The sequence below is a fragment of the Vicia villosa genome, linkage group LG2 (genome assembly GCF_029867415.1).
Source record: "Vicia villosa cultivar HV-30 ecotype Madison, WI linkage group LG2, Vvil1.0, whole genome shotgun sequence".
Lineage (NCBI taxonomy): Eukaryota > Viridiplantae > Streptophyta > Magnoliopsida > Fabales > Fabaceae > Vicia > Vicia villosa.
Window position 1 is genome coordinate 36,223,012 of NC_081181.1, and position 12,057 is coordinate 36,235,068.

At 39.1% G+C, this 12,057-nt stretch overlaps 1 long non-coding RNA gene across 1 annotated transcript; it reads right to left on the minus strand.

Moving 5' to 3' along the window:
* Positions 1–3,622: 3,622 nt before the first annotated feature.
* LOC131646078 (uncharacterized) lies at positions 3,623–4,284 on the minus strand. The gene is made up of 2 exons (XR_009297278.1): positions 3,981–4,284; positions 3,623–3,895 (listed from the first exon to the last, which is right to left on the minus strand). It is a non-coding gene; the product is annotated as an uncharacterized LOC131646078 (long non-coding RNA).
* Positions 4,285–12,057: the final 7,773 nt, after the last annotated feature.

The following is a 12,057-nucleotide window of genomic DNA, read 5'->3' on the forward strand; positions in this document are numbered from 1 at the left end:
TAATTGCATCTCTATGTAATTCTTCAAAAGCAAGTTTTAGTTGAGAATGAGATACCTTATCTTTGAGTTCAGGTTTAAGATGACTTACAGCTTTCTTTTTCTTGTGTTGATGAGCCATAAGGCATAAGTTTGCTGATTCTTCTTCATCGCTTGATGAGCTTTCACTAGATGAATCACTTTCCCATGCTATGTAGGCTCTCTTAGATTTGTTATGACCTTTGCTTTGGTTCTTCTCTTTTTCCTTCTTAAGGTATGGACAATCCGGTTTGTAGTGACCGGCTTTCCCACAATTAAAGCAAGGGCCTTTGATTTTTCCTTTGTTGTCGTCATCTTGTTTGAACTTGTTTGATTGCTTTCTATAGTTGATCAAGCCTTTGTCAGAATGTTTTGCTCCATTTTTCTTTAGATATTTGTTGTATCTTCGCACAAACAGTCCCATTTCCTCATCATCGGAGTCTTCGTCATCACTTGTATCACTATCCTCTAGCTCTTGTCTTGAGGTCTTGGAGCTTGAAGCTTTTAGAGCTATTGACTTCTTCTCTACCTCTTTCTCCATGTTCTTTTCTTTCTTTGCCCTTTTCTCATGCATGTCAAGGCATTTAAGGTGTTGTTCATGTTCCTCTAGTTTACCAAAAAGAGTGGTAATGTCTAAGGTGTTTAGATCATTTGCTTCCTTTATTGCTGTAACCTTGGGTTGCCATTCCCTGTTCAAGCATCTTAAGATTTTGTTAGTAGCAACTGCATTGGAAACAGGTCTATCAAGAGAATTTAACCGATTTTTCAGGTGAACGAATCTCTTCTGCATGTTTTCGATGGATTCACCATCTTCCATGTGGAAGAGTTCGAACTCTTGAGTTAACGTATTGATCCTAGCTAGTTTGACATCATCCGTTCCCTCGTGGGCAACTTGCAATGTGTCCCACATAGCTTTAGCGGATCTACAATGAGAAACGCGATAGTATTCATCAACTCCTAGAGCTGAGATTAGAATGTTTCTCGCTTTCCAATCGTATGCATATCTCTTTTCATCTTCAGCATCCCAAGTATTTTCTGGTTTTGGAACAACTGCACCAGCTGCATTTGTCATGGTGATCTGAAAGGGACCATTGACAATAGCTGTCCAGATGTTCCTATCAATTGCATTGATGTGTACACACATACAATCCTTCCAATAGCCATAGTTTTCACCGTTGAAAACTGGAGCTCTATTGTGAGCCCCTTTAGGTCCGGAAGCCATCTTTCCAATAAGTGTTTCACGTAGCACGGAATAAACCAGGCTCTGATACCACTTGTTAGATGCTAGCCTGAGGATCTAGAGGGGGGGTGAATAGATCTCACAGAGTTTTTCGGAATTATTTCGAACTAAAGCGAAAGCGGTTCTGAATCGACTTGCGTCTATTCCGGACCGTTATTGCAAGGGTCGTATATGTGACAAAACCACAAGATAATTGAGATTAACGATGAAGTGATATGTTATCGAATCAATACGTTTCACAACTGAAAATCAATTAACTTCTAAATTGACAAACATTGGTTTGCAATGCAGTAATAATGGAATAAGCAAAACGACAAACACTTGGTGATAATGTTCAAATTGATGATGATTCAAGATGTGGTGAATTGTGATGCTTATGCAGAACCTTAATTCACAATTTTAACACTTGAATCGTTAATCAATTTTGCAATTATGACCAAATATGAATAGAAAGTAAATGAAAAGATAAAAGCGACAAGAACACGATATTTGTTCAGGCAGTTCGTCGATCGTCCTCGCTACGACTACGTCTGCCCCCAATTCCAAATTGAAATTGGGAAATCTTCCATTAATGTTGAAAGCAGTTTATACAAAGAAGAAAGCAAAGCGATAAACAATAAACCGAATTTGTCGATCCTTTGAATCTTCTTCCCCCTTAATCTTGTGCCAGATCAAGGTGATCCAAGAGCTTCACTTGATCCCTTTTCTGCAGTGTCTTGAATTGCCTTGAACCCTTGTTCTTCAATCTTCACACTCAGATGGATCCTCGATGAAACCTCTTGATAAAAACCCCCAAGAAACACCTATCTTGGAGGACAAAACCCTCGGATTTTATTCACCAAAAACCCCACAAATCTTCACCCACTAGGAATCTTCAATTCCGTTCCATGGACGTTATCGAACTCGATCACTAACCCTCAATGCAAGAATGATTATGTGTAATTGTGTTGGAGATGACGAAGAACGAAGATGAGAAGCCTTTGTGTATCTTTCAGTCGTTGGTGTTGATGAATAATTAACATGGAATGATATATATAGTTGCTGGTATGTTGGAGCAGAGAAAACACATAATTTGGGAAGTTTTCAGCAAATAGGTTGACCTACTTTAGTGCTTAGGTCGACCTAACAGAAGCAGAGTTGAAATTGTCCCAGTTAGGTTGACCTGTTAGGTTGGCCTAAAATCAGTTAGGTTGACCTGCTGAAGGTTTAGGTCGACCTAAAGTCAGTTAGGTTGACCTGTTGAAGGTTTAGGTCGACCTAAAGTCAGTTGTTTCCAGTTAGGTCGACCTGTTGAAGGTTTAGGTCGACCTAAAGTCAGTTGAAATGCATTTTTGTGACTTTTCTTCAGTTTAGGTCGACCTAGGAGTGTGGGTAGGTCGACCTAACAGTGACATGTGTAAATCCCTTCAGTTTAGGTCGACCTGGGAGTGTGGGTAGGTCGACCTAACAGTGACCTTGTCAGTTTTGCTGAGTTTGCTCTGGTTTTGAGTTGACCTAGGGCTTTGCTTGGTCGACCTAACAGATGCAATACCATTTTCTGAGTGATTTGAGCTTCATAATCTTCCATTGTCTTGAGTCATTCATTTATGCTTTTGTATTTGGTTGCTTGTGATGTTTGCCATGAATCAAAAACTCATTTGTGAGTGTATGCTTGTTCTTACAAATTTTTACTTTTATTAACTTTAGGTGTTATCACATTTAGCTAGAAATTCTTTTTTTTTCGGAAGAAGTTAAACAATCTTCAAGTTGGTGTATTTGGCGAGGGTGTATATTTAAATAGGGGTGTGGTAATTGTTGGGAGTAAGTGAATATAGATTAAATATTTGGGCCCGTCTATTTGATTCTAAGGACTCTTCATCATTTTTATTTTTACTACAATACAGTTTTAATTAATTACTCATCTTATTACCAGTTATTATGATTGGGATTATTATTACTAATATAAGTAGAATCACTATCAATTGTTTCTTAGTAATTAATTAGGGGTTAATTAGATATTAGTTATAGGATAGTTAATAATATTATTATTAGTTTATTTTTAATCATCTTTAGTTATTAGTATTATTAATTAGTTATTTAAGTTAATTATTCAAGTTAATTGGTTTAATTGGCCAGGATAAGGGAGTATTGATTTTGGGCCAGGATGGTTACTGGGCCGGCGCTGGATCGGATGGTGGACCGGGTCAGAACTGACCCGGCCACTATTCATCTTCTTCCAAACTTCCAGCCGCCGCACTACCATCCCCAACCTCACAAACCCTAGACTTCTTACTAAGCCCAAATCCAGAAATTTAATCAGAACTAATACACAATTTTATTGAATCAAATGCAAAGAATAACAAATCAAATCTTCAAACGAATCAAATCTTAACATAAAAATCGAATCAAATTTTATTAAACAGAAATCAAACTTTATAATTTGAATCTCACAAGAACGTAAATAAAGCTGAACCATTATACAAACCAAATCTGAAGCTAATAACAATTGAATCTAATTAATTCCTAATTCTAATCACTAACCCTAACTATATAAATCAAAGGGGAAACTCAGAAAAGAGGATTTGGTCGGGAAAAAAGTGGCTGGAAGTCGTTGCGGCGAACGCACCAAGAAAACCTTGAATCGGATTCATCGCAACGGACCTGCAAAAGGAAGGTGAAGGGTGAGGTCATATCGAACCCGAAAAGAACGAAGGAGTAGAGAATTTCACGCAGAGGTAACAAACACCTTAGCTTTATTACAAATTTCTGGAAATATCGAGGCGGCACCACCGTGCCGGCCACCGCGTATTCATCGGAGCCACCGTGCTCTTCATGAACACCACCGTGTGTTCTTAAGCACCACCATGGGTGTTCTTGAGTAACACCTTGTTAGATCTTATTTTATGTGTTTTTTTGGGTTTTTATTTGTGTTTGTCTTATGAGTATAGAAAGAGAGAAAAGAGAGGATAATATGAGAGAGATTAGAAAGGATAGAAAATTAATGGAGGGCATTGAGAGTGAGAGAACCGAGGGGAAATTGTGGGGAAGAGGGAAATTTTTGGGAGAATGGAGATGGAGACAAACTTATCTCTTTACGACCACCCATAGAGCGACACGTGGCCACTTACGGGCCACGTGATTGGATCATCCAAAGGTGATTCCCCATAGCTCTCTTATCGTATACCCCTGGTCCATGCTAAATCAGGGCCAGCCATTCAAATAACTTTAGATCAACGGCCGAGGCAAGATCTGGAGAGCCATCTGACCAAATCAAACGCGCAAAAATACGCCAGCGTACCGTAAGCGCGAATGCGCGCGTACACCAGATCCTAACGGATCCTGGTTGTCCCATTTGGGCCTGTGAGTTGTTTGGGGCTTGGCCCCTTGCTATTTGCACCCCCTAGTTTTCACTACCCTTAACAAAATACACCCCCTATACAAAATAAAAAAAATTTAATTAATTAATTTTGTAAAATTTTAATTGTTTGTTTTTATATTTATTTAAACTAATTTTCTCCCCGAACGGACTATACCTATTAGTCGCATTAGGCGAGGAATAATCTTGATTAATTTAATTATTTGTTAATAATAAATTAATTAATCCTTTATTTAATTTTCTCCTCGAACCGACTATACCTATTAGTCGCAAGTAGACGAGAAATAATTTTTATTTAATTAATTTGTTTATTAATAATTCAAATAACTCTCGAGTAATCCTCTCCTCGACCCGACTAATGCTATTAGTCGCATTAGACGAGAGATAAAAATATATAATTTAAAATACATTTAATTTGCTTCCCGCGACGATCGAATCTATCGATCTGAGTAACCAGCAATGCCCCACAAATCCGTTAGCTATACTGATCAAATCTATTGATCATCGCATCTAACGGTGACATATCAAATCAGGGTTGTATGCCAAACCTCAAAACTTTCTCATCTTCAAATCAAATTCAAACTACGATAGGCCACTCAAAAAGCCTCTAAACAATTTCAAACCACAAATTCTAATTCCAAGGCGTACAACCCTGTGCTCGAACTACGTTGACTCTGATTCTCTCTAAGGAGATACGTAGGCACTTGGTAACAAGGTGAGTCCCCCCCCCCTAAAATCTCAATTCAATTAAAATCTCAATTTTTACCCTTTTCATTCTTTAGCTATTAACCTTAACTTTTAGCCATAAAACTTAGATTCAAAGCCATAGGAAAGGGTTGGGGGTGCCTAACACCTTCCCTCAACCTGATTATAATAACTTACCCCGATCTCTAAACTGCGTAGGGTTTCCTATTCGCCCTTCAGAATAGGTGGCGACTCTAAGTCTTTATTTTTTAGGGCAGGTTGCTACAGCTGGCGACTCTGCTGGGGACAACTAAAAATGGTGAATTATTATGCTCCTATAGGTTTTGGCAGGGTTTAGGTTTAGGCAAATTATTTAGGTTTTTGGCGAACTTTTTCAGGGTTTGGCTAATTCGCCATTTTAGGGTTTGGTTTAGGGTTATGGTTTTTTTAAAAATATTTAATTTCTGTTTTATTTATTTATTTAATTTTTATTATTTGCCTAAAGGTTAGTTGTTTATGTTAATATATTTGCATTAAATGTTAAATGTTATATTAATATATTTCACTGCTGGGATTATAAAACTATTGTCAAACCTAAGCGTGGGAATTATATTTAAGACCAGAGGGGAATTACATCGCCTACGAGTCTTATTATAATTCCACTCAGAGTGGGTTGAATATCCGGAAAGGTCTGATACGAGGCTTGACCTTGTTGAGGGCTGGACTTGGTATTTGGCTGATCTCTCTGGGAACCTACCCCTAAAATTCGAACCTCAGGGATAAAATGAGTTGTTCTAAAATCCAAAGAGACAAAAAGTCTCGGCGGCTACGAACGACCCCATGAGACCTTCTAGAACATACCAGTGGGAAAGGTAGGCACCCTAAGCCGTTACGTCGAACCTATGAACCTATGGCTCAGGTGCTTATGTGCTTATTATGTGTTTACCATTTGTATACTGCGAGCGTCTTGCATTTTAATTTTTGCAGGTATTCCTACGCGTTCCCTGGCCTGCAGGGACCCCATTTCTAAGACCATGTCTTTCCCACGAAGGACACCTCCACCTATGCACGTTGATTGGCCTCTCGATGGCCATGAGACTTAGTGACTGTCATGAACAGTCACCCCATGCTTACATCTACGTATTCCCTAGCCTATAGGGATCCTATTTCCAAGACCACGTCCTTACCACAAAGGACATCTACATTTATGCACGTTGATAGGCCTCTCGATGGCCATGAGATTTGGTGACTGTCTTGAACGGTCATCATGTGCCTGCTCCTACGCGTTCCCTAGCCTGTAGGGATTTCCTATATTGTGTCATGGTCCCTAGCCTGTAGGGATTGCCATTTATCTATCACTATCCCAGCCCTTAAGGGGTTTCCTTGGGTTTATCCCTTAAAATGCGTGGGGCATCCTTATTGTAACCCCCACTCTATGCCACATTGCATTGCATGAAAAAAAACCATAAAATAAAATATATTCATATACCATTGTATCATATGGGTTTATCATTCATACATGACATGCATTTCTACAAGGAGCTCATTCGCATCTTAACTTGTATTTGGAATCAGATACTGCAAAATTGATTCCCCGACAGTCGAGGTCGATCATGGAACAAATTCAGACAGACATGGCAGAGATTAGGGCTCAGATAGGGACCACTATGGGTCAATTTTTGGAAGCTATCCAAACCGTTACCCGTGGACAAGGAGAGTTAAGGCAGCCTGTTCAGAGGCCGGATGTTACTGTTGATCCAAGTGGCATTCATCAAAAAGTCATCAATCCTACCCAAGAGGTCCTTTTGAATCAGAATGTTAGAAACACTATGCGAGTTCCCGTCAACGAGGCTCCGCACCGTGAGAATCTTTCTGTTTCGTCATATGATACTTTTAAGTTTCCAATGGATGAAGATGAGGGTAAGCTTCGTCTTTTGGATAAGAGATTGAAAGCTGTTGAGGATCGTGATTGCCTTGGTTTGGATGCTGCTAGTTTATGCTTGGTGCCTGATATCAAGATTCCTCCGAAGTTCAAAGTCCCCAACTTTGAGAAGTACAAGGGTGCCACTTGCCCAATAACGCACATCAAGGCATTTGCAACAAGATGGCTCCTTATGCAGAAAATGATAAACTTCTAATGCACTTATTTCAGGATAGTCTTAGTGGGGCATCTCTTGAATGGTATACCCAGCTTGAAAGGACCAACATCCGAACTTGGAAAGATCTAGCCAAAGCCTTTTTCAAGCATTACAAACATAACAGTGATATGGTTCCTACCAGAATTCAACTTCAGGGTTTGACCCAGAAGGTCGACGAATCCTTTAGAGAGTATGCACAAAGATGGAGGGAGCTAGCTGCCAGAGTTCAACCTCCCCTTTTGGAACGAGAATTTATAGACATGTGTTAGAACAAGATTTGTTCTTATCAATTATCTTAAATTTGATGATAACAATAATATGAATTTTGCTTAAGATAATATGGTACTCTAATCCAATGCAATTTCCCTTTCAGGAAATATATAAAGAGTACGCATAATTCAGCGCTCAGAAGATGTGTCTCAAATGGTTCAGCATGCAACATCAGAACATGGTCTGGCAAGACATCAGAAGATGGTCGAAGCAGAATCAGAACATGGGTCTATGGAAGCATCAGAAGAACATGAGATCAGAAGCACTGAAATTCAGAAGATGGTATCACGCTCAGAAGCACTTCAAGGTCAGAAGATCAGAAGATGCTGTGCACCAAGCTGTTTGACTCTGATGATATTCAAACGTCGTATTCACAAACATCAGATCAGAAGGAAGTACACGTGGCAGACTACGCTGACTGACAAAAGGAACGTTAAAGCTACTAAAGGCTACGTCAGTAGACACAGCGTGAACAAGGCTCGAGGTAGTTGACAAAAGCGTATAACATTAAATGCAAAGCTGTACGGAACACGCAAAGCATTAAATGCATTCAACGGTCATCTTCTCAACGCCTATAAATATGAAGTTCTGATGAGAAGCAAGGTTAACGATTTCGCACCAATACAATTCAAATTAACTTGCTGAAACTCTGTTCAAATCCAAAGCTCAGAATCTTCATCTTCATCAAAGCTCACTACATTGCTGTTGTAATATCTTAGTGAGAATAAGCTTAAATTGTAAGAGAAATATCACAGTTGTGATTATCGCTTTTAAGAAGCATTTGTAAACTCTTGAATAGATTACATTAAGTTGTAAGGAACTAGAGTGATCAGTTGATCAGTATACTCTAGGAAGTCTTAGCAGTTGGTTGAGCAGGAAGTCTTGGCAGTTGGCTGAGCAGGAAGTCTTGGCAGTTGGCTGAGCAGAAAGTCTTAGGAGTGAACTAAGCCTAGAGTGATCGTGTTGATCAGTAGACTCTAGAAAAAGTCTTAGGAGTGAACTAAGCAGTTGTTCCTGGAGTGATCAGGTTGTGATCAGAAGACTCTGGAAGACTTAGTTGCGGCTAAGTGGAAAACCATTGTAATCCGTGCGATTAGTGGATTAAATCCTCAGTTGAGGTAAATCATCTCTGCGGGGGTGGACTGGAGTAGCTTCGTTAACAGCGAACCAGGATAAAAATAATTGTGCATTTTATTTTTATCGCTCAAGATTTAAAGTCACACTTATTCAATCCCCCCCCTTTCTAAGTGTTTTTCTATCCTTCAATTGGCATCAGAGCGCCGGTTCTAAGGTGCAAGCACTTAACCGTGTTTAGAAAAGATTCAGGAAGAGAAAAACGCTTCATTTAAAAGATGGTTGATGAAAGTGAAAGGACTATACCTACACCTGCATCTACATCTGGCTCTGCTGAGCAATACAACGGTAACAATGGTTATACTAGACCACCGGTATTTGATGGTGAAAACTTTGAATACTGGAAAGATAAACTGGAAAGTTACTTTCTGGGTCTAGATGGTGATCTATGGGATCTTCTGATGGATGGTTACAAACATCCTGTAAATGCCAGAGGCGTAAAGCTGTCAAGGCAAGAAATGAATGATGATCAAAAGAAGCTTTTCAGGAATCATCATAAATGTAGAACTGTTTTGCTGAATGCTATCTCTCATGCTGAGTATGAGAAGATATCTAACAGGGAAACGGCCTATGACATATATGAGTCCTTGAAAATGACTCATGAAGGAAATGCTCAAGTCAAGGAGACAAAAGCTCTTGCCTTAATCCAGAAGTATGAAGCCTTCAAGATGGAGGATGATGAAGACATTGAAAAGATGTTTTCGAGATTTCAAACTCTTACTGCTGGATTGAGAGTTCTTGACAAAGGATACACCAAGGCTGATCATGTGAAGAAGATCATCAGAAGCTTACCCAGAAGATGGGGTCCTATGGTGACTGCATTCAAGATTGCAAAGAATCTGAATGAAGTTTCTCTGGAAGAGCTTATCAGCGCCTTGAGAAGTCATGAGATTGAGCTGGACGCAAATGAGCCTCAAAAGAAAGGTAAGTCTATTGCATTAAAATCCAATATCAAGAAATGCACTAACGCTTTTCAGGCTAGAGAAGAAGATCCTGAAGAATCAGAATCTGAAGAAGAAGATGAACTGTCCATGATTTCCAGAAGGCTAAATCAACTCTGGAAGACCAAGCAAAGGAAGTTCAGAGGCTTCAGAAGTTCAAGGAAATTTGAACGTGGAGAATCGTCTGATGAAAGAAGATTTGACAAGAAGAAGGTCATGTGCTATGAATGCAATGAGCCTGGACACTACAAAAATGAATGTCCAAATCTTCAAAAGGAAAGTCCCAAGAAAAAGTTTCATAAGAAGAAAGGTCTTATGGCAACCTGGGATGAGTCAGAAGATGATTCAGAAGATGAGCAGGCCAACTGTGCGCTGATGGCGACAGAAGATGACGGATCAGAATCTACATCAGAATCAGATTCTGAAGAGGTATTTTCTGAACTTACTAGAGATGAGTTAGTTTCCGGTCTAACTGAACTTCTGGAACTCAAGTCTCAGATTAGTCTCAAATACAAAAAGCTGAAAAAGCAATTTGAATTTGAAACAAAGAAGCTTGAGTTGGAGAATTCTGAATTAAAAGAAAAACTTTTAAAATTATCCAATAATGTTGGATCTCCTTCTGATTCAGAAAAATCCACTCCTAGTCTGAACCATATTCTGAAAGAATATGATTTAAGTTTCAGAAAGTTCTTATCTAGAAGTATTGGCAGAAGTCAGCTAGCTTCTATGATATATGCTGTGTCTGGAAACAAAAGAGTTGGCATTGGTTATGAGGGTGAAACCCCATACAAACTTGAACCTGTTGATGAAATGAAAATTACATACAAGCCATTGTATGATCAGTTCAAGTATGGCCACTCTCATGATATTAGGCACACCTCACATGCACAAAGTTTTCACATAACACACACTAAGAAGCATGTGACACAACCTAGGAAATATCATGAAACTCACATTAAGAATTATCATGCTGTTCCTCCTATTGCTTACAATGTTAAACCCAAGTTCAATCAGAACTTGAGAAAATCTAACAAGAAAGGACCCAAAAAGATGTGGGTACCTAAGGATAAGATTATTCCTATTGCAGATATCCTTGGCTGCAAGAAGGACAAAGCACAACATGTCATGGTACCTGGACTCTGGATGCTCGCGACACATGACAGGAAGAAGGTCTATGTTCCAAGACCCGGTGCTTAAGTCTGGAGGAGAAGTCAAGTTCGGAGGAGATCAGAAGGGCAAGATAATTGGCTCTGGAACTATAAAGTCTGGTAACTCTCCTTCCATTTCTAATGTACTTCTTGTAGAAGGATTAACTCATAACCTCTTATCTATCAGTCAATTAAGTGACAATGGTTATGATATAATCTTCAATCAAAAGTCTTGCAAGGCTGTAAATCAGAAGGATGGCTCAATCCTATTTACAGGCAAGAGGAAGAACAACATTTATAAGACAGATCTGCAAGATCTTATGAGTCAGAAGGTGACTTGTCTTATGTCTGTTTCTGAAGAGCAGTGGGTCTGGCACAGGAGATTAGGTCATGCTAGTTTGAGAAAGATCTCTCAGATTAACAAACTGAATCTTGTCAGAGGACTCCCTAATTTGAAATTCCAATCAGATGCTCTTTGTGAAGCATGTCAGAAGGGCAAGTTCTCCAAACCTGCATTCAAGTCTAAGAATGTTGTTTCTACCTCAAGGCCATTAGAACTCTTGCACATTGATCTGTTTGGACCAGTCAAAACAGCATCTGTCAGAGGAAAGAAATATGGATTAGTCATCGTAGATGATTATAGTCGCTGGACATGGGTAAAATTCTTAAAACACAAGGATGAGACTCATTCAGTGTTCTTTGATTTCTGCATTCAGATTCAATCTGAAAAAGAGTGTAAAATCATAAAGGTCAGAAGTGATCATGGTGGTGAATTTGAGAACAGACCCTTTGAAGAATTCTTCAAAGAAAATGGTATTGCCCATGATTTCTCTTGTCCTAGAACTCCTCAGCAAAATGGGGTTGTAGAACGAAAGAATAGGACTCTTCAAGAAATGGCCAGAACCATGATCAATGAAACCAATATGGCTAAGCATTTCTGGGCAGAAGCAATAAACACTGCATGTTATATTCAGAATAGAATCTCTATCAGACCTATTCTTAATAAGACTCCCTATGAATTGTGGAAGAATAAAAAGCCCAACATTTCATATTTCCATCCTTTTGGATGTGTGTGCTTTATTCTGAACACTAAAGATCATCTTGGTAAGTTTGATTCCAAAGCTCAAAAGTG